Raw genomic sequence first — 25046 nt, 5'->3', positions numbered from 1 at the left:
TGCCTATTTCTGCAGTCTTACTTTGGGGCTGCTAAAAGGTATTAATTAAAAAGTACCGGCAGACCCAGCTTCTAAGCATTGATCAATGCTGAGGGAACAATCCCAAGCCAACAAGCCCCAAAATACCTTCGATTTGTAACACAGACAAGTCGCTCCTCTCAACAAGAAATAACGTGCCTCCTCCATCAAATTTAAAAATTAAAATTAAATGCAACAGCTTCCATTCTGAACAACATTAAATTTTCTGGGTCACTTTTTTTCCGTCTCCCCGGGGCCACGTCTACAGCCTGACAGTGGCGGTAGATAGGGTCTCTTCATGCAAGCAGTTTAGCTGTCGCCCTAAGAGCGTGGATGCCTTACCGTTGCTTGTCCCGCAGCAGGTCCCAAAGGGCTGACCTCCCCCCACCCTGCCCTCCACACCTCACCACCACTTGCTTTCTTTTCCTCCAAACTGCAAAAGGGCGAGCTTCTTCAGAGAAAAACTTAATGAACGTCTGCTTCTGGGGTAAAGGTGCCCCACCTGCTATCACAAAATCCTAAGACTGGAGGGAGGTACCTAGGAGCACGCACCCTGTGCTCGCTGGACCCAGTCAGTGAGCGCTGGGCACCAGAACCCCGGGAACATGATTTATATGCAGACCTGCACCCATCCCACACAAGTCCGCACGCCAGCTTGCCTAACCACTTATGTAAGCTCGTGCCTCTACAGTCCCAAACCGCACACACACGCAGACACACGCTCCGACACCTGTCACGCATCTGAAATGGACAGCGTCCACACTCAGGGGATGAGATGAAAGCAACACATATGAATGGGGGGAGGGGCAGCTGCCGTCTTAAAACCTCTCTCCCCCCATTTGTTTCTCGCCCGTTTCTGTCACAACTACAATTACCTTAGCAACCAAAGAATTGCACTGACTCGCCCTCCGGCTTCTGAATTTCTCCTAAAGCCAAGCTCGCGCCAGGTTCATGGTAAAGCTAGAGAGCAGCCCCGGGGACGAGGGGACGAGGGGCCGCAGCCTCCGCGGGGCGGAGGGGACGTCCGAGGCGGTCTCCCCGCGGCTCTCCAGCGACCCGCCGCGTCTTCGCGACTTGCGGCGGCGGCGAGCGCGGGGCTCAGCGAGCGGAGAGCGAAGCCCGGCGCCGGCGAGGAGGCGCGGCGGGGCGCATGGTGCCTGGGCGCGGGGCGCTCGGGGTCTCCGGCGCTCGGCCCTCGCCCGCCTCGCCCGCCCCGCGCCGCCGGGGCCCGCGGAGGTCGGTCCGCCCCCTCGGCGCCCGCCGCTTCCCGCAGCGCAGGGCAGCCGGAGCCGGGCGGAGCTCTCGCCGCGAGCAGGGCCGGGCGCAGGAGCTGCCCCAACTCGCGAAGCCGCTCAGCCCCGCCGCTCGCGAACCGCCGCAGCGGCGCCCGCTGTCGGGTGTGGAGCGGAGCTGCAGCCCCGGACCGCGCGCACCTGGGCGCCGGCACCTGGGCCCCCGAGCTGCACGGCGCGGGGCGGGGCCGAGGGGGCGGGGCCGAGGGGCCGAGGGGCGGGGCCGGGGCGGGGGGCGGGGCCGAAGCACCTGCGCGCGTCCCTGGGGAGCCGCCGCCGCGCTCACCTGCTCCCAGCGCCGCGGACCGTGCAGACTGTGATTCGCCCGAGGAAGGGAAACCCTGGAAATTCCTGGCAGTTTAGGTGCCGCCCAGACAACTGGGAGCCCGGCTCAGCGATGCGGAGTCTCCTCCTGTCGGTCTGGTCTCCAGAGCTGGCCGCGTCTGGAAACTTCAGCGGCGTCAGTCGGGGTTGTCTTAGGGATTCCAGGTCCCGAGTGGTTTGCTCCGGGAGCTTTGAGTCGCTTCAATGTAGCTGGCGCCCTCTAAATTAAAACGGGCCACCGCGAACGTCAGGGATATTGTGGCTAACCTCGTCATTTTTATCGATTCAGCATTTACACCACGTGCTGCATTTGGAGTGGTTTATGATCGTTCGTATCTGGAACACCACAAAAGAATTTTCAAGAAAAATTAACTCTTGCGGGTATTCTTGGGGAAAGAAAGAAAAAAGTTGAAGACAAAAATGAAAAAGGGTGACTTGAACGGACAACATTCTTTAATGTGGGATTTCTGAAATCAGACATTTAGTTAAATACTCAGGAAGCTGCAGGTGAAAAGAGAACAAGATTGTTGGTGCTGGATGGCAACCATGGATTGGTGTGCAATATCGACGTAATCATTATCGAGAACGAATTCAAGGTTTATTCTTGAATTGTATTGTGTTACCAGGAAAACAAAAATTTGACATAAAATATCTAAAGGTTTCTAAGGACGGGTGACCTGGGCTGTCTTCATCCATGTGGGTCCAGAGGTTGATATTTATTTTTTTTAAGATTTTTATTTTATTTACTTATGACACACAGAGAGAGGCAGAGACATAGAGGGAGAAGCAGGCACTTCACAGAGAGCCAGATGTGGGACTTGATCCCAGGACCCCTGGATGAGGACCTGAGCCGAAAGTAGATGCTCAACCACTGAGCCACCCGGGCGCCCCCCAGAGGTTGAAATTTAAAGTCTTCTTCCCGAGGTATATCTCCTTTCCCATCATTCTATACTGATTAATGAATATATTCACTCTTCCATTCAATAAACAGCAATTAGCACCTACCATGTGTTAGACCCTCTGCTAAGGACTAGAAATTGATGAAATAAGTCCCGCCCTTACCATTCTGCCTAATGGGAACAGTACACAAGCAGATATATGTATTACCTTGGGCTAAGTCATGAAGTGGTACCTCCAAAACCAAGAAGAAAACCTGCAACCTAGGGAAACCACACTTAACTTAGTGAATAAAATATAATTTCAATGGATACCCCAGTTATTTCATTTATTAAAATTGAAATATAAAAATTTTCCTTCCCTGGGTTTAGCATTTGGCTTAAGCATCTCTGTAGAGCTGGCTGCAGCTGTTTGTAACACTTCGAGAATAGGATGCTTACTGAGAGATGGGTGGTTATTAGGGCTCTTCCTCTGGGGAGCTCTGCATTTCTGAGACCAGCAGTTTCTTGAAGGCTAGGCATAAGGGAACAATCATGTGGAAATAGAAGCAGTGAGTTCCAGGTGCATCTGAAGAAAGGCCTTACTGTGTGCTTCCCTTGATACAGTAGCATTGAAAATAATAAAATACTTTGGAATAAACTTAACCAAGGAGGTGAAAGATTCATACAGTGACAATCACAAGACCTTCCTGAAAGAAATTGAAGAAGATACAAATAAAAGGAAAGATATCCCATGTTCATGGATTGAAAGAATTAATATTGTAAAAACATTCATACTACCCAAAGCCATTTACAGATTCAACATAATTTCTGTCAAAATTCCAATAGCATTTTTCACAGAAGTAGGAAAAGAATCCTAAAATGTATATGGTACGATAAAAAAAAAATAGCCAAAACAATATAGAGAAGTAGAGCAAATCTAAAAGCATTACACTACCTGATTTCACAAAGGTATAGTCATCAAAACAGCATGGTATTAGCATAAAAACAGACACATAGACCAATGTAGAGCCCAGAAATAAGCCCACTCATATACAGTCAATGGATATCTGACAAAGAAGCCGAGAATATTCAGTGGGGAAAGGATAGTCGTTTCAATAACCAATATTGGGAAAGCTGGATATTCACATACAAAAGAATGAAAATGGACCCCTCTCTTATACGACTCACAAAAATTAACTCCAAATGTACTGAAGACTTAAATATAAGACACAAAGTGGTAAAATCACTAGAATAAAACAGAGAAAAATCTCTTTGACATTGGGCTTGGCAACAACTTTTTGGATATGACTCCAAAAACACAAGTAACGAAAGTAAAAATAAGCAAGTGGGACTACATCAAACTAACAAGCTTCTGCACAGCAAAGGCAATGGTCAACAAAATGAAAAAGCAACTTATAGAACAGGAGAAAATATTTCAAGCCATCTAGCTGATAAAGAGTTAATATCCAAAATGTATAAGAACTCATATAATTCAATAGGGGGAAAAACGGTTAAAAAATGGGCAAAGGATTTGAATAGATATTTTTCCAAAGAAGACATACAGATGGCCAGCAGGTACATGAAAAAATGTTCAACATCATTAATCACTAATTTTAAGGAAATGCAAATTAAAACCGCAATGAGATATCACTTCATGCTTGTTAGAATGGCTATTTTCAAAAAGACAAAAGTCAAATATCAACAAGGAACTAGAGAAAAGGGAGCCCTTGTACACTGTTGATGGGAATGTAAACTGGTACAGCCACTATGTAAAACAATATGCAGTTTCCTTCAAAAATTAAGAACTAGCAACTGATCCAGCAATGCCACTTCTGGATATATATCCAAAAAAAAGGTAAAAATACTAACTCAAAAGATATATGCATCCCCGTGTTCATTGCAGCACTATCTACAATAGCCAAGACATGGAAACATGTCCTGAGTGTCCATGGACACGTGAATGGATCATACACACACACACACACACACACACACATATACACATTTATGATTATCAAAATTATTGTCAAAATTTCAGTGGCATTTTTCACAGGAAGAGTCATTATTAGCCATACAAAAAAGAAGGAAATCATTTTCCTGCTACTTACAACAATATAGATGGACCTTGAGGGCATTACACTAAGTGAGATAAATCAGAGAAAGACACATATACAGTGTATGAACTCGCTGTGGGATCTAAAAAAGTTGAACTCATAGAAATACAGAGTAGAATGGTAGTTGCCAGAGGGTGGGATAAAGGAGGAGATGTTGATCAAAAGGTACAAACCTAGTTATAAGATGCATAAGTTCTAGGGATCTAATGTATAGCATGGTGACTACAATTAACAATACTGTATTATACTTGAAAGTTGTTAACAGTGTAAATTGTCATAGTTATGCACATACGAAAACAGTAGTAATTATGTGAGGGGATGGAAGTGTTAACTAACTTTATTGTAGTAATTATTTTGCAATATATATCAAATAATCACATAGTACACCTTGAATTTCATGTTATATATTAGTAATATCTCAGTAAAGCTAGGGGAAAACATATATATAAAATCAGATATTTTATATGTATTTACTTATATTGATATATTTTATGTACTATATGGGCTTTCTAATATGTGATATATATAATTTCTTGTATACATATGAAAAACATTTTATTTCATTATATTCCATTTCATATAAAATATTTAATTACACACATATACATATATGTATATCACACAGACACATATATTCTAATATATAATTTGTACATAATTTTAATATAACATACATTTATATTATAAATATAATTTATATATATTTTTAAAATGATAAAAAATAACTAACTTCATAGAACAAGCCCACACTTTTTGCTACCATGGCCAACAAATTAGTTTACACACCAGGAATTAAGCAAACAAATAAATACATAAGGATTTCGGTAGGCAATTTTCTCACTGTTGGAGAAGGGAATTACACATTGGAAGAAAGATTGGAATAAACTCCAGTAATGTGGCTGGAAATTAAAGGTGATGGTATGAAATAATTTGTACTTTACATAGATAAAAAGAAAAATATAAGTATAGGTATATGTGTGTGTATATGTTGATATGTTTCCTAGTTCTGTCCCCTGAGAGAGTCTAAATGCAATAGTACCACAGTAGCTATGAACACACCTAACACTCGAACTTTGATATTTAAATACCATTTTCCACTGAAAGGAACTATGGCTCCATGGTGTAGTGGATGAAACTGGAATAATTTGCTGTGCAAGAAAATAAGAAGGTACTTAAAGAATTATGGAGACATGTCAAAAGAATATAGGAGCCTTGAGGGGTCTCCACTGGCCAAATCTAGAACAATATAAGCATCAAAATAAATAATGACAGCAACAAGTTGCAAACTTTGAGTAAAATAGAAATCAATGAGTTCATGGTGGTAGAAAGAAAAAAAGGAGAAAGGAAAGCTCTACCAGTAGAATACAACCAATAGATGAAGAAAAAAGATAGGATTAGAAAATCACCATTTTGCAACCATCATTGTAACTGATTCAAGCCAGAATCATCAATGGATACTAAAATTTGCGAGTAAAAGTTTGATGAGGAACAAGATATTCACAGAGTCTCTATGTATGTCCCCAAAATATTCATTCATTCTCAATATATTATTAATTATTAATTAATAACCACAACATGTTTACCAATAAACATGACAGCTATAATACTTGGGAGATACCATCTTAATCAACTGGCAAAAGTTCACGTAAGTAAAAACTGGTGATGGAGAAAACCAACCTCATGTTGCCTCCTGATATAATACAGTGAGAATAATACAATGAGAACACGGCAGCACTTCTTCTACATAAATATATAAATCACGAGGAAACAGCTGACAAATGCAAACTGAGAGAAATTCAAGTGACTCGTGTGTACTCTTCAAAAATGCCAAGGTTATGAAAATAGATTCTCCTAGGTTAAAAGTCACTAAGAGACAACTAAATGCAACAGGTGATCTTTAATGGGATCCAAGACCTATAAATGACAATAATGGCATAACTGGTGTAAAATTCACCAGTGGACTTCGTTAGATTAAATTGGATCAATGTTATTTTCCTGATGTGAGACTGTACGTGGTTATTTAGGAGTTTCCTTGTTTTTAGAAAATACACACTGATATATGACTGGATAAAGAAGCATCACATTCGTAACTTACTGTCAGATGATTCAGAAATGTTAATGCCTTAAAGAATATGAGGGAGCTCTTTGAACTATTTTTTGCAACTTTTTTGTAATTTATAATGATTTCAGAGACACCTGAGTGGCTCAGCAGTTGAATGTCTGCCTTCTGTTCAGAGCATGGCCCCGGGATCAGGGATCAAGTCCTGCTTCGGGCTGCTTGCAGGGAGCCTGTTTCTCCCTCTGCCTATGTCTCTGCCTTTCTCTCTCTCTGTCTCTCATGAATAAATAAAATCTTTTTTAAAAATGATTTCAAAATAAAAGTTTAAAAAAATATATCATAGTATAATTGTTCTTCTTGCAAAAAAAAAAGGAAACAAAACAACAATAAAAATCACCTTCACTTTCAAAAGTGTTCACCATAGATTTTCTTTAAAAATCAGCTCTCTGTTAACTGTACTGAAAATATGATTTGATCTACTATTTTGTGAATATACACAATAATGTGATTCAGCAAGACATTTCATTCATTCACTCAGAAATTATGCGGTATACAGGATCTTTCCCAAAACTCCTCTAAAATATAAAATGAAATATATAGGTAAATTCCTAAATCTTTATTTAAGATTTTATTTATTTATTCATGAAAGACAGAGAGAGGCAGAGACACAGGCAAAGGGAGTAGCAGTCTCTCCCCAGGGAGCCTGATGCGGGACTCGATCCCAGGACCCCCGGACCAAGACCTGAGCCAAAGGCAGACACTCAGCCATTGAGCCACCCAGGTGCCCTTCCTGTGTCTTTTGATTACCTCATTACCAAGTGAGGTGTTGCAGGAAAGTATGTAATAGAATCGATCAAACCTGGTGACAAATTGAACAGAATGAAAACAAGTTGGCAATTTAGTTGCAATGATTGTATTGGCAGGTGAAGGTCAAAAATGTGATTAGTGTCAGTGCATGTGGTGCGTATGTGCATGGCAATGACCTCAGGGAGGATAAGGGCTTTGGCACCACGTGGCCTATTTCCTAGGGCTGTGAATTTGTGACACTTGACAACTGATGTGCTTTTCTTAAGACCCCCCCCTCCCCACATTTTCTTTTCCTCACTCTGTAGTGCAGTCTTTTTTTCTTTTCCTGAGAGTTAAGGCCTATTTTCTTTGCACTTTGACAATAAAAAAAAAAAAAAAAAAAAAAGATTCTCAGTAAATGTTGCCTCCTGTCCAATCTTGAGAGAAAACTAATGTCAAAAATGCAAAACCATTTTTTGCCACTAATGAGGCAAAAATGGTTAGGTATTTTGGAAAAGGATCTTTCTCAAGGGATGGCTTGAAGGCCACATTATCCATATCACTTGGGGCATTTATGAGAACTTAGCAATAAAGATTCTAGGACCCCACCTCCGACATCAGTTGAAATTTCTAAGGATGGGATCAGGGAATGTGCTTTTGAATAAAAATTTGCATTGGTTTGCAAACCGGCCTCTAAATGGAGAGCAAGGAGACTGAGAAAAGAGGCAGGCCACTCCAGAGGGGTAGGCAACAGTTCTAATAAGCAAGGGGACTTACATATGAGGCTTGTCTTGAGCAGCCACAAGATGAGTAGATCTCTGCACCCGCCTGCTAGAATCTTAAAGTTTCTGTAGAGGCCTCAGCAGAGCCCAGCCCACATACCCAATCCAGATGGTCTCAACAACACATTATTCTCACTAGGCTGCATCCTTGAAATGGTTCCTAGTGCAGGAACAATGGATGAAGCATACATTCCAAGGACAGAGGAGGGGATGAGAAGCCTCTAGTTGTCCACAACCAGCTTGAGGGCCAAACAGTGGTCATGTCTTCTCAATTACCTCCTCTGATAGTTTGTGACTGACCCACAACCTGTGGGATGCTTCCTTCCTAGAATACCTAGCATTTCTGTCACTACTAATTACATAATCTCTTTCCCAGGAGAGGGCCATAGGAGGCAAGCAGATTACAACATGAAGTGGATTTCATGATGATAGTTTAGCACTTAATCTATGGCTTTGAAAAACATGTGTCTGGGAAAGGATGTGTTTATTTCATGGTGCTGGAATGATATGGTCTGAAACTCAGAAGTAATGTTAGGTCAGAACGGAATGCATATTTACAAAGCCCCGGTGCTTTAATAATTAGGATGCAGGAATATGCGTGTATATATACAATACACATGAAAGAAAATTTATATCAACAATAAGTTTTTAAAAACCCACACCAGCCCCAAAATAACCATGGGATTCTGTTCACACCAATTGTTTGGACCAAGCTTCTTCATCAGATTACCTCAGAGACGCTATTTCATATAACCACCATCCAGATGTTGTGGTCAGAATTGCCACAGAATAGGCAACTGCTTGTGTGATGTGACTTGAAATATTCAATAGGTCCCCTCAACTAAAAATACCTCCTCCCAGCACTCTCCTGCTAGGTGCTGGGATTCCTATAGTTTATCAAAGTCAGTTACACACGTTTGTTTAGGACCATGGTAAATGGCCAGGGAGGTAGTTCAACAAGAAGGATCCTTTATTGAGGCAAAATCTGTCAGTTACAAACTCTATCAAAATTCCCAGCCACCAAAGGTCACAGGGAACCCAAAAAAACAACATTGAACATATAACACCCTCTTTAAAACACGGCAAAGCTTTCTTCTTAAGAAGAACCATATTTTGGGCAGCCCTGGTGGCACAGAGGTTTAGCGCTGCCTGCATCCCAGGGCCTGATCCTGGAGACCTGGGATCGAGTCCCATGTCAGGCTCCTGCATGGAGCCTGCTTCTCCCTCCTCCTGTGTCTTTGCCTCTCTCTCTCTCTCTCTATGTCTATCATAAATAAATAAATAAAATATTTTTTAAAAAGAAGAAGAACCGTATTTTAATCCATTAGAGGCCATTAGCAGTTGTTTAAGAATTGGGGCTCAGCTCACAGGGTATTCTCTGCCCGCTTCAACCTTGTGTTTGCCCACTCCTCATTAATATCCTGAAGAACATAGAAATAAAACTTGTGCCATTTGCCCAAACCAAAGCCTGAGCAGATAACCCTGTTTTTCAAAACAACAGAATTGTATCCTCTGCCCAAAATAAACTTTCCTGCAATGGCTTTTGCCCCTTTTCACACCATCACCCAAGACCCAGTAGCAGTTTTCTCATTAATCTGTAGAACATTTTCATGACCCCAAAAAGTTCCTTCTTTCTCCTTTGTATCCAGCCACCTCCCTCCACCCTTGTGAGGCAGCCATCAGTCTGTTTTCTGTCCATATGGTTTTGCCTTTCCCATAATGTCATATAAACAAAATCATACAGTACACAGTCGTTTGTGTCAGGCTTCTTGGCATAATGCCTTTGAGATCCATCCACAATGGTGCAAGTAGCCTCGTCTGTTTACTTTCACTGCCAGCTAGTGTTTTCATTGTATGGACATCCCACATTTTGTGTATCCATACTGGCTGTCTTGATAAGTATCACACTTCTGGTATGCTCTTCTCCCAGGAGGACAGGACCCATTTGAAATTTACTGACCTGTAGAACATAAAAATAGACTCTCTAACAGACACTGTTTATTGTCTACCAAACCTACTCCCTGTGCCATCCCCATCTCTGACCCCTCTCTATTCTCTACTTCTTTGCTGGCTTCCTCCACTTTTGTCAGCCTAGTCCCACTTCCACTAGAGTGGATCTTCATTAGACTACACTACTCGTGGGAGTTCCATTTCTGTGGCCATGTTGTAGAGTTATGACCAATGAGACTTGATGGAAAATCTGCTGGGGGTTCCTGCAATACTTTGGGGAATCAGGGCCAGAGATATGACCTAGGTGGAAGTTAAAGCCATGGAACTTAGAGAATTTTCTGTAGCAGTGACAGACATCAAAACAGGTTCAAAATTGGGAGAATCCTCCAAGCATATAATTTGCGTTCACTACCCGTACTCATACACACACATATATCCTGATACAAGCCCATGGACTCCTCCTACTGAAAATCACTCTTCTAGTCCTTCTTAAGAGACTTCCAGCTGGAGCATCAGGAACTAAATGGATTTTAACTTGCATCTCAGCAAGATATAAGTGTGTCCACTAGATTTAATATATATGCAAGCAAGCAGTTAGCATTTAAAATACCCTGACTAGAAATGTTATTCTAAGAAGAGGGTTGCCCCAAGCTGATCTTCTCTCCATTTGCAAGAAAGAATTATAAGATAGATCTTTGAGTTCTTTGCCATTAACTCAAAATGCCTTCTCATTCCTACTTCTCTCCATCTGACCTCCTTTCCTGAAGAAGTCTCTCCTTTCTCCCTCATTCTCTGCAACGGACCTCTGCTCCATCATGCGCATTCAGCCATCAGCCCTCCTCACCAGCCCCACCTTCCACCTTCACCTTCCCCACACTGTTGACATCACAGCTCTCCTCTTTATGAAGAACATGGTTATTCTGCAGCAAACCGGGAACACAAGAGCAACCAAAATTAATTCCTAAAGGTCTGGATAACAGTGCTGCTGAGTTGTCTTAGGTATGTCTTGATATGTCTTGGGCATGGGTACCTTGGTCTCCCCTTCTCCACAGTCCTAGACGGAATGGCTTGCAAAGACCTGGGTCTGAATCAACCGGTGTTATGGGTTTTCCTAAACTTAGGACAACTAGTTTACCACATTAATGCAAGGGCAGGCTGCCTGTGTAATATTTTTAGCCTTTCTATGTATTTTGAGTGCTGCTAATTTTACCAATGAAAAATATTTCTAATGTGCATTGTGCTAATTAATAGACCCTCTGGTGTTGATGGGATATAAAGATAACTGAAGCTGTGTTTAGTAAGCCCACCTCCCTTCCCCACACACATGGGCTTCAGAGGAGTCTCTAGGAACTCCCTAAACTACTCCCGGAATAGGCACTCCTGACTAGGATATTTTAAATATTAGGCTTATCTGTTCATTAAATATCACTAACACATGTACATCTTGTTGACATGCAGTTTAAAAACACAAATTCCTCATCCCCAAAGTTCTGTTGAATCGGAAATTCACAATGGAGCTAAAAATCAGTGAGGTGCCATGCTCTCTGGGTAATTTGGGTAGTTCAGATACAGCTGAAAGTTTGAGGACTCCTGCTGTCCTGGCCCCTACATGTACTCACTCTGGAAAATCTAAACAAGTCAAGGAAAGAACCAGCCCTCATTCTTCTTCCCTTCCAAGGTTCAGACTATGCTAGAAGCCGCGCACAAGTTGGGAACAACTCTGGAGGATTTACGAGCCACAAATGACAAAACCCACTCCTTTCCTTATCTGGAGTTCCCCAAGCTTCTCCAGGCGCATGACCACAGAGGAAATGGGCCCTTGTCTCTTTCCTATTTACCCCAGCACTGGGGCGGGTCATGGTTTGGTTAGGAACATCCTTTTTTGGGAAAAAGAAAAATTATTCTCTAACCAAGAAGAGGAAAATTTGAATAAATGTAACTGCTTAGAATCCACAGCTGTCCTGTACCTTAGGTGGGTTTCAAACAAATCTTTATCATAATAACTCCCTTCCCACTTGTTTGCCTTTCATTTAAATATCTTAAAATGTGGTAAAATCGTATTATCCCCAAAAAATAGAACTGATGAAAGTTAAGATTAAAAACTAATTGCCAGGGGGAAATTATTAGAGTGCTTAGTTTTGAGATGATAGGTTGTTTAATAGAATTGCGTACCAGGAATGAAAACTATTTCATGTAATGGAAAAAGATCGAGGTTTAAGAAAATATACACACATAAATATTTATACTGAGAGAGTATTTTTAAGTAGGAGATTTTTTTAACTACTGTATCAACTCAAATGCGAACACAAAATTATTTTAGGGTAAATCAGATCCCTGTTTGTATCTTTTCCCTTGTAATTAAAAAATAAAAGATCGCAGCAGATGTGCTGACGACCAATCCCAACCTAAAGCCAGGGGTGGCCTCAGATTCCCCCTATAGCACAGGCTATCCAGGGTGTATGGACACTGGGTCCTATTAGGGTAGAGGGAGGGAGGAATGGGGTACCAGGCAGTCTCCTAACCATGGCCAAACCAGTACTGCTGGCTCACAATACACCCAGGGGATTCACAGGCATCTCTTAGACTCAAAGCAGCAGAAATCAGGTACAAAACAAACCTTGGCGGTGTATCCGCTACAGGTGAATACAGGTGAAGGTGTCATGAGGGAGAAAAAGAGCCGTGAGGGGAGAAAGAAGGGCAGGGCTTCCATCAAAGGGTTTCCCTGACACACACCTTTCTCTCCTCTACTATCTCTTCCAAGTTGAGTCTCCAAGTTTTCCCCAGATAAAAGTGGCTTCACATTTAATTGCTCTTATTCCTTAAGTAATTTTGTATCAATTTAAAAATCTGATAGGTATCTACTCTTAAAGGCATGGTACCTATTTTCTTTGTGAACATAAAAATGTGCTCAAGCAGAAGAGCAATGGAAGTGAAACATGTTTAATCATGAAAACAGTAGTGTGTATGTCTAGATTCTTTTTTTCTGTCGAGACATTGATATCACATATTTTTTAAAAAAAGAAAACCTGTTTTTATAATTGGGACATTAAAGACCCAGAAACAAAAAGAATGGATTCTTTTAAGAGAAACTAACTGGCGAAATGTAAGAAACACTTGTCAGCTAGGAGGGACCTGTGTGAGTGAAGGCTCAAAGCCAAGCCAGAAGAAAAAAAAATACATGATCACTTAGGGTTCCCAGCATGAAAAACAAGCTCTCCAAGCAGAGACAAGACAAGTGACACCTGGAGTTGGTATCTTGGTGAAGGTTTCCCTAAATCCATCCCACCCACCACCCACCCCCAGATAGGAGGTAGCCTGTGAGGAATGCCACAACCCTGCTCCCATTTTTTTTTAAATTTTATTTATTTATGATAGTCACAGAGAGAGAGAGAGAGAGAGAGAGGCAGAGACACAGGCAGAGGGAGAAGCAGGCTCCATGCACTGGGAGCCCGACGTGGGATTCGATCCCGGGTCTCCAGGATCGCGCCCTGGGCCAAAGGCAGGCGCCAAACCGCTGTGCCACCCAGGGATCCCCCTGCTCCCATTGCCAGGGACTGACTTAGGATAGCCTGAATATGGACCATGACTGACAAACGACTTCTCCATGACCATGACATGACTTCTTCTCGCTTCTCTGAAGAGACATGGGAATGGATAATCCCTTTGCTTCCACTAGGCATTGTCTCATTGGGATGTGGTCCCTAGAGCTTGGCAGTCAGCTGGCCTGAGGACCAAACCCACTCACAGGGGAGAGCAGGGTGGAGAGTCTCAGAGAAGCAAAGCCAGGGCATGGGTGCCACCTGAAGCCTGTCCTGACTCTGTTCTTCCTGTTACATAAGGTAATGAGCTTCCCAACATTGAGCCAGCATGAGTCAAGACTTTGAATTACTTGCAGCAGAAAGCTTCCTTACAGACACAGTGGGGTTTGGTAACCCCAAACAGTTCTAACAAGCAGGTAAACTTGGCAATTCAAGCAGGTAAACTTGACAATCCATTTTTATTATTGGTAGATATTTGGGGCTGCAAATGACAAAATGCATGACGAATAGGTTTTAAACAACAAGGATAGTTCTTGATCTCTCCTATCAAGAAATAAGTAGGCACTGGGTGTTGTTCAATTTGATGACAAATTGAATTTAAATTAAAAATGAAATTAAAAATTAAAAATTAAAAAAAAGAACGAAAAGAAACAAGTAGGTAGGTACTTCTAGGCTATCCATCCAGTTAGACTTCAAAATGAAGTTAGACTTCATCCTCAGACAGCAATGTCAGAAAGCTGGTAGGGAGACATGGAATGGTTGGTTTTTTTGTTTGTTTGTTTGTTTGTTTGTTTGTTTGCTTTGTTTTGTTTTTCACGTCTCTATTTTGTCCAAGAAAGAAAATTGCTGAAGCCACTTAGCATACTTCCTCTTAAATCTCATTGGCCAGAATTGGGCAGATTACCTGGCCACCCTCCCTTTTTTTTTTTTTTTTAAGATTTTATTTATTTATTCATGACAGGCAGAGAGAGAGAGAGAGAGAGACAGGCAGAGGGAGAAGCAGGCTCTGTGAAGAGAGCCCGATGTGGGACTCAATCCTGGGTCTCCAGGATCACACCCGGGGGCTGAAGGCAGTGCCAAACCACTGGGCCACCGGGGCTGCCCAGCTACCCTCCCTTTAATAAAGTACCTTGGTGGTGGCTTCCAGCATCTCATGGAGGTGGCTCTGTCAGGCAGGAGGACATGGGAGGAGAATGACTTCTGGGTAGGAGGCCCTGTCTACTTAGCCAAATCTTCCAGCCCAACTTCTTTCAACCCAAGTTCTCTGAAGGAAGAATTTCATTCTCTTCTAGCACAAAATACATAATAATCTATCAGCTTAGTTCTAAATATTATATATCTAATGAATAGCTGGATTCAAATTCTTAGAAACACCTGTGAGTTGCTCATTGTGTGAAATGCCAACAGCAGAGAGAGCAGGCAAGGAAGAAGCTCTCACTTTGCTGGTTTAAATCATTACAAAGCTCTCTGGGCAGAAAGTTAGTGGAGGTAGTGTGTGTCCTCCCGTAGGAGAATCATATATGTTCAAAGTCCTTGGCTTGTTAAAAGGGTCATTAGAAAACAAATTGATCCTTGAAATATTTAAAACAATGCCTGGATTTTATCATATCTTCACAGTTTCTTACGTTGTTCTTTTTTTCCTGCCCCAATATTAACACCTATCCAGGGATTTATGAGATCTGGTCCAAGACATTTTCTACCAATATAAATTTTACAGAAACAGAAAAGAGGGCAAGGAAAGTGGTATGAATTAAGTATCTATTATGTACCAGACACTGTAGGTAGTATTTGCCCTGTTTTGATTCCATTCAAGGAATAGATGAGGCAGTCTAGTAGAAAGAATATAGGCTGGTTGTGTGTCCACCCACAAATCCCTTCACTTTTCCAACACCCTGTTTCCTTATCCCTAAAATAGGGATAATAATAGTGACTACCTCATAGCATTGCTACAAGAACAAAATGAGATCATCCAAGCACAGTGCTTAGCAGGCAGTGAGTGCTCCAAGAGCGACTGACACCCCTGTGGGGTTGGTATCATTACATCCAGTGGTTAACAGTATCTGGGGGTTTATGAGAACTGATTTTTAGATTTGCAGGAATTTTGCAAGCTAGCTGTGAAACGGTTGTTAGCTTGAATGCACATATTTACACCACAGAAATCAGCAATGCTATTTACTGAGCACACATGTATGTGCAGAGCATGGTTCTAAGAACTGCAGGATCTACATACATATACTACCCTCAGAGGGTGCTCATCATCACATTCAAGCTAAACCTTCAGATCATTTTCATTCAATTCACTTGTTTGTCACTGCACTAGATTAAGTGTCGCTACCCTAGGACTCTCTCCACCAGAGAGGTGGGTGAAACTGTGAGCCTGATGAACTGCCTTGGGGTGGGTTCCACTTCCCCTGACTGCAGCCCCACTGCAGGGGAAATCTCTTTCCCTCTTCCAGACATGCCCAGGTCAGGATGTAGGCAGATCATTTCAAAACCTGCTAATCATATGTTAAGATATGACTCTCTACTTGGATTTTTTTCCATTTTCAGAGAATAATCTTCATGAGAAAAGAGCCCGGGTGATGAACTGAGTTGATTACGAAGGCACCTATGGACCATCACGTGTGAGTTATCACCTGTGGGACACCACCTGTGGGCCATCACAAACCAAGTACTTATTTCCCTTCCTTCCTGCTTCTCCACCCAAACAGAGAACAACTTTTGATGTTTCCCAAGCATTGGTCGTTCTAATACTGCCTATGTTTTCCATACTCTCTCACCTGTTTATAATAAGTCCTTTTTCTTTAAATCAGCTCTCTTTTCCCCCCTCAAATTAATTTTAAGAGAAAATGTTGTGCCAGTGCCTTAAACAGAAAAGTATACTTATCGAAGATAATGATTGTCATCAAATAAACATGCAACTTTTAAAATAGAAGAATATTCAAATGTTTAACTCCAACCATCCTCTTACAGGCCACCAGTAGAATATTTATTCCACCCTCAAAACATTGCTCTAAGAGATGGCCTTTTCTCTCCTCCCAGGAGCTGAGTTAGCGTTTAAGATACCCAATCAGAAATGCTATTCTAAGAGCAGTTACCCCAAGTTGATCTTCTCTCCATTCACAAGAAAGAATTATAAGATAGATCTTTGAGTTCTTTGCCATTAACTCAAAATGCCTTCTTATTCCTATTTCTCACCATCTGACCTCCTTTCCTGACAAAGTTTCTCTTTCCTCCCTCCTTCTCTGCAGCAGACCTCTGCTCCATCATGCGCATTCAGCCATCAGCCCTCCTCACCAGCCCCACCTTCCACCTTCACCTTCACCTTCCCCACACTGTTGACATCACAGCTCTCTTCTTTATGAAGAACATGGTTATTCTGCAGCAAACCAGGAACACAAGAGCAACCAAAATTAATTCCTAAAGGTCTGGATAACAGTGCTGCTGAGTTGTCTTAGGTATGTCTTGATATGTCTTGGGCATGGGTACCTTGGTCTCCCCTTCTCCACAGTCCTAGATGGAATGGCTTGCAAAGACCTGGGTCTGAATCAACAGGTGTTATGGGCTTTCCTAAACTTAGGACAACTAGTTTACTGTTCATGCAAGGGTGCTCTACCTGAGTTGGGAATGTCATAAAGAAGAAAGAAAAGGAAGAAAGGAAGAAAGGAAGAAAGGAAGAAAGGAAGAAAGGAAGAAAGGAAGAAAGGAAGAAAGAAAGAAAGAAAGAAAGAAAGAAAGAGAGAGAGAAAGAAAGAAAAAAGAAAAGAAAAGAAAAGAAAAAAGAAAAAAAGGAAAGAAAAGAAAAAGTGACTACCAATTGACCCATGAGCTGGGCCCAGGCACTTGGAGGCCCCTCCCTTTTTCCCCTGTCCAGGAAATATGCATTCTGCTTGCCTTTCCCACTCCCAGAGGCTACTTCAAGGACATAACCTTGAGGTAGTGATATGCCATTGAGAACACCTGCACAGTTTATGTGCCTGAACCCAGTGAAGGCCTCTTTATAACATTTAACATTTGGTGGGCAGGGACAGGGATCCATTCATCTTACTGCTGCTCAAGACAAGCCTCATATGTAAGCTCCCTTTGCTATTATTAAAATTGCAATCTACCAACCTAGAGTGGGCCACCTCTTTCTTCCATCTCTCCCTGCCTTCTGAGGGCAGAGGCCAGTTTTAGATTATACCAGGAAAGCTCCTGAGAGGGCTGCAAATCAACACTGTGTAGTAGTTCTAGTCTACCTACATTTCTTAAACCTCACTCATTTCACCAGTGAAAAACAAGATTTTTATGTGATCCAAAGGTGGTTGTTTTGCCCACCCTAGCAAGTGGGAATGGAAAAATGATTTTATAAGATTTAGAAGAAAACGGAGATGTAATGTCTGGTGCATTGGTGTGTGGCAGAACAAAGGAATACCTTTTGTCTCATAGAAATGAAGCCATCTTGGCCAAAGGACAAGCGGTGATATTGGCAATCCTGCAAAGAAATGTCTGCTGCACGCTCTGCCATGGTGCACAGGAGCCACATACTCTGCTGATTTACAAGCTAAATGTGTGATGACTCTGCTTTTTACACCTTGCACTTCCCTGAAGACATAAATATTTACATTTGTGAAGACATTTACAAAGTACTTGCCCATATTTCTTTTCCCCGAGACTTCAAATGAAGCCAGAGCAGGCAATACATCTTAGGGACAAAGAGACAGCTCAGAAATGATGCGAAGTCAAACAAGGTCATAGCGACAGAGCTAGTTAAAGAACTCGGGTGTTGTTGCCCCCATGCCCTGTCACTTTGCCATGCAGGGCCCAGGGGATACAGTTCCAAAGGAATTCATGTTTCCCCAGGTTGCACCTTTCCTGCTGGGTTCCAACTTTGAGAAGGGCACCGCTACCCAATCGCCAAGCTGGCAGCCTTGACATCTGCTTAGACACCTCCCAGTTTCATCAGCACTTCCTTCATACTATCCCTCAGAGCTGTCCTCTCTCTTTTCCCACCGCTGCTTCATCATCTCTCTCCTGGACCATTGGAATAGTGTTTTTCGATGGGTTTCTGCCTATGGTTTGGGAACTCTTCCCTACCCAATCATCCCCCACCCAGCTGCTTGAGTGAACTCTCAGTATGCAGCTCTGGACATATCTCCCACTTGCTTAAAAGTCTTTAACAGTTCCTTCTTGAATTAAGAAGTCTGACCTCTAGAGTTCTTCCTGTCTGTCTTTCTATTTCTATTTCTCTCTCTCTTACACACAGAGAGGCAACTGTATGTTCTACCCCTACTAAATTGCATTCAGTTTTCTGAATATGCCAGAAAATATTATAACTAATTATTGTCCCTGGGAGGGCATTCCATCCTACACTGCCCCCATGCACCTAACCAGCACTGCCTTATGAGTTAAGACCTACCTTATATATCAAGTTACATCCCCTAGGGAGTTATACTTGATCCAATAGAACTGACACTATCCATCCTGTGCCACATTGTACCCTGGACATACTTTGGGCAAGTATTTTTATTTGGGGGTCTACGATGCCTTATCATGCTCATCTATTTTCTCTCTGTCTCCTGCCAAACTTGAGCTCCTAGAGGGTAGAAAAATATCTTTAATGATCTTTGTGTGTCCAGTCTCTAGCATGGAAAAAACATCATACATTATAAATAAATGAATTAATAAATTTCTATATCAAATAATGATTACTCAGCAGGTGTTCAAGTTAGATCTTTTCTCTGTTAGATAAGGTTGAAGACTTCCAGAGGATACTCAAAACTTTGCCCAGCAAATTTGTCCTATGAATGGATAACCCTCTTTTTCAAGGAAAAGAAACAGCCCATATATGACCAATCCCTCAACTCTTTACACTTGACCTTCCCCCAGCAACTGCCAACCCTAAGGATTTTCTTGGCCTGTTGATCAAGGGTAACTTGTTGACCCAATCATAAAATTTCCCAATTCGTTAATTCTTACTTAGGTCTGGTTTCTCTTTCCTTAGTAAAATATTGATTCTAGATGAAGGGAATAGCTTGCACATCCTGTCCATAAGGAGTAACAGGGACATTGATTTGGCCAAACCTGAGGTTTTATTTTAGGAAGCTATGGGAAATCAGTCTAGGTAGGTAAGCCAGATATGAATGATAATACACTAGTACTGCAAGAGAGCTAGAGGTTGGCTTGTCCAGAATTTCCTACAGTGGGGTCTACAGATCATCAAGGTAGAGTGTAGTTTGATTTTATATAGATATATGTACATATATATACATTTTTATTTTATTTATTTTTTTATCTTTATTTATTTATGATAGTTACACAGAGAGAGAGAGAGAGAGGCAGAGACACAGGCAGAGGGAGAAGCAGGCTCCATGCACCAGGAGCCCGACGTGGGACTCGATCCCGGGTCTCCAGGATCGCGCCCTGGGCCAAAGGCAGGCGCTAAACCACTGCGCCACCCAGGGATCCCTACATTTTTATTTTCATTATGTGCTTACTTTTGTGTATTAGAAAAAAAGGTCACTATCACTTTAGTCCCACAATTTCACATATATTATTGCCAAGCCTTTTTTTTTTTAAAGGACTTAAATAAACAAATGAATCGATTTAGAGAAGAAAATGTTAAGAACTAGGGATGCCTGGGCAGCTCAGTGGTTGAGCACCTGCTTTGGCCCAGGGCGTGATCCTGGAGTCCTGGGATCGAGTCCCATATCATGCTCCCTGCATGGAGCCTGCTTCTCTCTCTACCTGTGTCTCTGCCTCTCTCTTTCTGTGTCTATCATGAATAAATCAATAAAATCTTTTAAAAAATGTTTAAAAATAAGTGAAAAGTCAATATGGTGAGTATTACAAAGGTGATAGCCAAATAACTGAAGCTGGAGAAATGCTGAGCTAGTCTAACACCTCTTCATAGCTCAGGTGGAGAAATCTAGACCCAAAGAAGCTAAATAACATGTCCTGGGTCAAGCTGGGGGAAGGCCTAAAATGCTAACATAAAGATCAGTTCGGCCAGAATCCAAACACTGACTATACAATTTGAACTTACTGAATAAAAAAGTGTTTTTTGTTATTAAATGAAAATATTTTTTAAAAAATTAACTCTGGGAACCACTTGAGGGCAAGGAGGAAAAGTAGGAAAGAAAGAGGAGTAAACCCTACCTACATCACCATGACATGTTCCCTACTGCTCCTACTGCAAAGACCATGGAAAACTCCAACATTGGAAACCGGCTAGAAGATATCCTGAAATGATCAGTCACTCCATGCTGTCCTCTCTGTTCCATTTCATCACACTTGAAGTTTCGCCGGCTGGGATTTTTGCTGTCTTGGCAAACATGATGATGGTGTCAAACCTAATGTTTGCTAAATTTTTGCAGAAATGCTGAGAAGACTTCTACGGGGGTCTATTGTCAATTATCTGGAGAAAGAGAAGTTTGCAGACATTAGAAACAAGAACTGTGTGGGGTTAGGCTCTGGGTTTTAATGAGATGAATTCAAATTAGAATGTTGGCTATTTCCTATAGCTTGCTAAAAATAACCTGGGTGCCTGCTTCCTTCCCTCACACTTCATTTTCAGTGCCTGCTCATGCTGAAGATGCAGGAGGGCTGGAAAATGCTCCTTGGGATCTTGCACCAGTGCTGTTTGTTCAGATACACATAATTTAGCTTCGACCTGCTCTCTCACGCACCAGTGGGCATGCTACCTTCGGGCTCCTGTCAGATTTACACTTGAGGAAGCTTGAAGGTGATAAGGGGAGCATACATACCACACCCTGTTGATTTTACCTCTTGAATGTCTCTTTCCATCACTGTCACCAATGTAGTCCATACTACCACCATTCTTTGCTTGGGCTGCTACAAGACCCTCCTTCCTGTTCTTTCTTCCTTGAATCTACCCCCTCCACTCCCAGTCACACTGTAACCAATCTTTTCCAACACAAAGCTGGACATATCCCCCACCGCTACCATGACCACCACCACCACCAATTAAAACCATTCCATGGCTTCTAGTTGCTTGTATGATAAAGACTGGAATCCTTGACAAGGTCTACAAGCAAGGTCTTCCCTGATCTGTGTCCTAGAACCTCTCCAGCCTCACCCCCTCACCCCTTTGCTCTCATTGCTCCAATGCACAGTCCTTACTCCAGTGCCTTCTGCCCACCAGGTCCCCACAGGGCCCTAGCTCATGCCCCGTCCTTCCTTCTTTATCTGCCTAATTCTTATTCATCATTCTGACCTCAACCTAGTCATCACTTCTTTTAGAAAAGCTTTTGCTGACCCTTTAGACAAGGGTCAAATCCTTTCCCATATTGCCTGTCCTAGCCCAAAAGAGACCTCTTCTTCACAGCGGTCATCACTGCTTCATTTGCACATTTATTTAATGATTAATTGATTACTAATGTTATCCCTCCTGATGGTGGCTCCATGAAGGCAGGGACCAATTTTGTTTGCTCATCCTTGTATCCTCCATATCTAATACTGTGCCTACCACACAACAGACATTCAATGTTTCTTGAAGGATATAAACATCAATCCTCTGGAGGACCCATGCCTCTCTTTCTTGCAGAGATCCTTCCCAAGAGAAAGGAAAGAATTACCGCATTCAACTATAGTACTTCCTCTACCTCGATCCATAAACCCATAAACCCTCTTATTTCTCACCCTTACCTTAGTCCTCCTGATGGGATATGTTCTGTAGACAATAGGCTGAGGGATGGGTGTCCTTGAATTTCCCTGAAGTGCTAGGAATGCATTAGTATTATGCTGTTCACCATTAACTTGTCTGACTTCAACCTGGATCTTCTGAAGGAATTGTCCCTAAATAAACCAGAGTGCCTCTTTCAATTTCTTGATTCAAATGGAAGATCTCATATATCATCTTCCCCACTGAGTTAAAAATACATATTTTCTAACATCTCAATGCAGATGAAGTCTTAGGTACTCACTTGAATAGTGAAGGAGGTTTTAGGTAGGAGGGCAAAGAGGAAAAATGAATGGTGTGTCAAGGGAGGTGACCCAAAGCTTTCTATATGAAGCTTTAAGGAATCTGTTTCCATGGGGAATAAGGAGAGACAGAGACAGCAAGACAAGCAGCAGGATCCTCAAGGCAGAGGAAAGTTAAGAAAGGCTAATGTAAAAAGTGAGATTTCCTTTATTGTCCACTTTGCCCCACCCATATCTCCCTGTCCTGCAGTAGACCTGTCCTGTGCTTTGGCATAAGGTGGGTCTGGGAGCCAATATGAAAACAGTGCCCCCAGTAGGGCCCCCGCTAGCACCCTACTCACCACCTTCCCGGGAGGATCAGCATTCAGCTTCTGGTGCTTTGGAAATCCACCCCAGCCTGTGATGAGGGAGCTATTATTGGCACATTCTTGAATTTTATCAGTGTTTTTAAACAGTGATTACTGTGAGGACATGCAGAAGCCCAAGAGAAGGCTGTAAGCACTGGAAAATTAATCTTCTTGCTCTGTGACAACTGGGCCAGCTTCCACATGCCAAATGTTTGGGGCAGGGTCAGATCAAGGCTGCAGATGGTCACTGGCAGAGAACTACTATTTTGGGGGCACAGGTCCTGGGAAAGCCTTACAGTTCAAAGTTGGCTTCTATGTCTGTCCCATGACTTTTCCTTTAGCCTTGTGTATCACAATCATCAACAATCCATCAAATTTGAGAAAATCTTTGGATATTTTGCTTAAAGAGCCTGATATTGTGCTGCTTTAAAAGCCCAGAGGATAAATGGACTCACCTTACAGAAGAGAGGGAAAGCAGCCTCAGACCTCTCCTATCTCTCATACAAGTGGAAGAAAAAGGAAAATATTTAAATATGGTGTTAAATTCTAAGTGTATATTTTTCAATCTCTGATTTGAGCTGAGTTTTAGGAATTCTGTGCTCCTTTCAAAAACTACAGCTGTGGGGGTACCTGTGTGGCTCAGTTGGTTAAGTATCCGACTCTTGGTTTCAGCTCAGGTTGTGCTGGAGTCATGAGATCAAGCCCTCCATTCGGCTCCATGCTTAGCATGGAGTCTGCTTGAGATTCTCCCTCTCCCTCTGCCCCTTCCCCTATTCTTTCTCTCTAAAATAAATAAATAAATTATTTAAAAAAAAAACTACAGCTCCAAAGAATACAGAAGACTACACCAATATATCTTATTAGAAGGCATAAGTTCAGATTTCCAAAGGGCAAAGAACTGAGTTTTAAGATAGTTCATCCAGGAAAATTTTACTAGCTAAGTGAATGACAGGGAAAGCTCAGAGTCACAGTAACCAATGGGAAGTCCATGTAGCTCTACTATTTCTTATTTATGATCTACCCATGGATGGGAAGAGAAACTGATCAAGGATAGAGAGTCACCTATGGGCTTAGGGGTAAGAGCAGAAAGCAATCATAGATGAGGGCCTGGTGTTAGGACTCTGTTTTTCAAACTTTACAACAGAATCATCTGGGAGCATTTTTAAAGTGCAGATTTTGAAGGGCACCTGGGTGACTTAGTCAGTTAAGCATCTACCTTCAGCTTAGGTCATGTTCCCAGGATCCAGGATGGAGCCCCATATAGGGCTCCCCACTCAGCAGGAGAGTCTGTTTCTCCCTCTCCCTTTGCCCCTCCCCTACTCACACACACAGTCCCTCCTTCTCTCTCTCTCTCTCTAACACTCATAAATAAATAAATAAATAAATAAATAAATAAATAAATAAAATCTTTTTCAAAAAGTGCAGATTTTCAGATCTTCATGGCATATGGCTCAACATCTGCACTTTCAATGGGCATCACATGAGATTCCAAAACAACCTGGGGAAAAGCCATGCTAGAATAGCTAAAATCACAATTGGGGGCAGGGGGAGGACAATGGTATCTAGAATTCCTTGTCATTGTTAAAAGCCAAGGAATGAAAGACAAATATTAAGTATAAATCCAAGAAAAATTCAGGATCTTGGAAAGGTGATTTCCATTCAGACATGAGACAAGACCAAGGTTAGCTTACCACTGAGTGAAAGCAGCTCCAAATTCGTAAATCAGGTACCAAGTTTCCTTTCAGTTGTTAAGTGAGAGAAAACCCAATTCAAACTGGCTTAAGCCAAAAAAAAAAATCAAGAATCTATTGGTTCATGTAAATGGAAGTAGTAGAAGGGGTCTCCAGGGGATTCAGGAGCTCAACAACATTAAAACTCAATTGCTCTGCCTTTGGCTCTTGAATATTACCTCTATCTTGGTTTCTCTTTTCTCCTCCTATGGAGGAGATATCTGCCTGAAGTTCTGATCATTCATATTTGATTACAAGTCTATAGAAAAGAAAACGCCTTTTCTATGTTACTCCATTAAAAAAAA

General features: G+C 42.1%; 1 protein-coding gene and 1 long non-coding RNA gene across 16 annotated transcripts in view; both read right to left on the bottom strand.

The window, feature by feature from the left end:
- RGS6 (regulator of G protein signaling 6) overlaps positions 1-1747 on the bottom strand; it is a 556931-nt gene extending 555184 nt beyond the window's left edge. For 4 of the 14 annotated variants that reach the window (XR_013386480.1, XM_077909866.1, XM_077909867.1 and 1 more), the window contains exon 1: positions 894-1134. The gene's annotated coding sequence lies outside the window, so the exon portion shown is untranslated. Of the gene's footprint in view, positions 1-435; positions 659-893; positions 1141-1596 lie in introns of those variants that run through there. The other 10 variants (XM_077909862.1, XM_077909863.1, XM_077909858.1 and 7 more) reach the window with 9 other exon arrangements.
- Positions 1748-9201: 7454 nt separating this feature from the next.
- Positions 9202-23066, bottom strand: LOC144320843 (uncharacterized). Of its 2 annotated transcripts, XR_013386481.1 has the most exons (5): positions 23006-23066; positions 22389-22538; positions 20880-21138; positions 19141-19317; positions 9202-10213 (listed from the first exon to the last, which is right to left on the bottom strand). It is a non-coding gene; the product is annotated as an uncharacterized LOC144320843 (long non-coding RNA). The 2 variants fall into 2 exon arrangements; XR_013386482.1 differs by lacking the exon at positions 19141-19317.
- Positions 23067-25046: the final 1980 nt, after the last annotated feature.

This window comes from Canis aureus, chromosome 9, assembly GCF_053574225.1.
Source record: "Canis aureus isolate CA01 chromosome 9, VMU_Caureus_v.1.0, whole genome shotgun sequence".
NCBI lineage: Eukaryota > Metazoa > Chordata > Mammalia > Carnivora > Canidae > Canis > Canis aureus.
The sequence above is the reverse complement of the archived record's forward strand: the minus strand, read 5'-3'. Positions and strand labels throughout refer to the sequence as shown.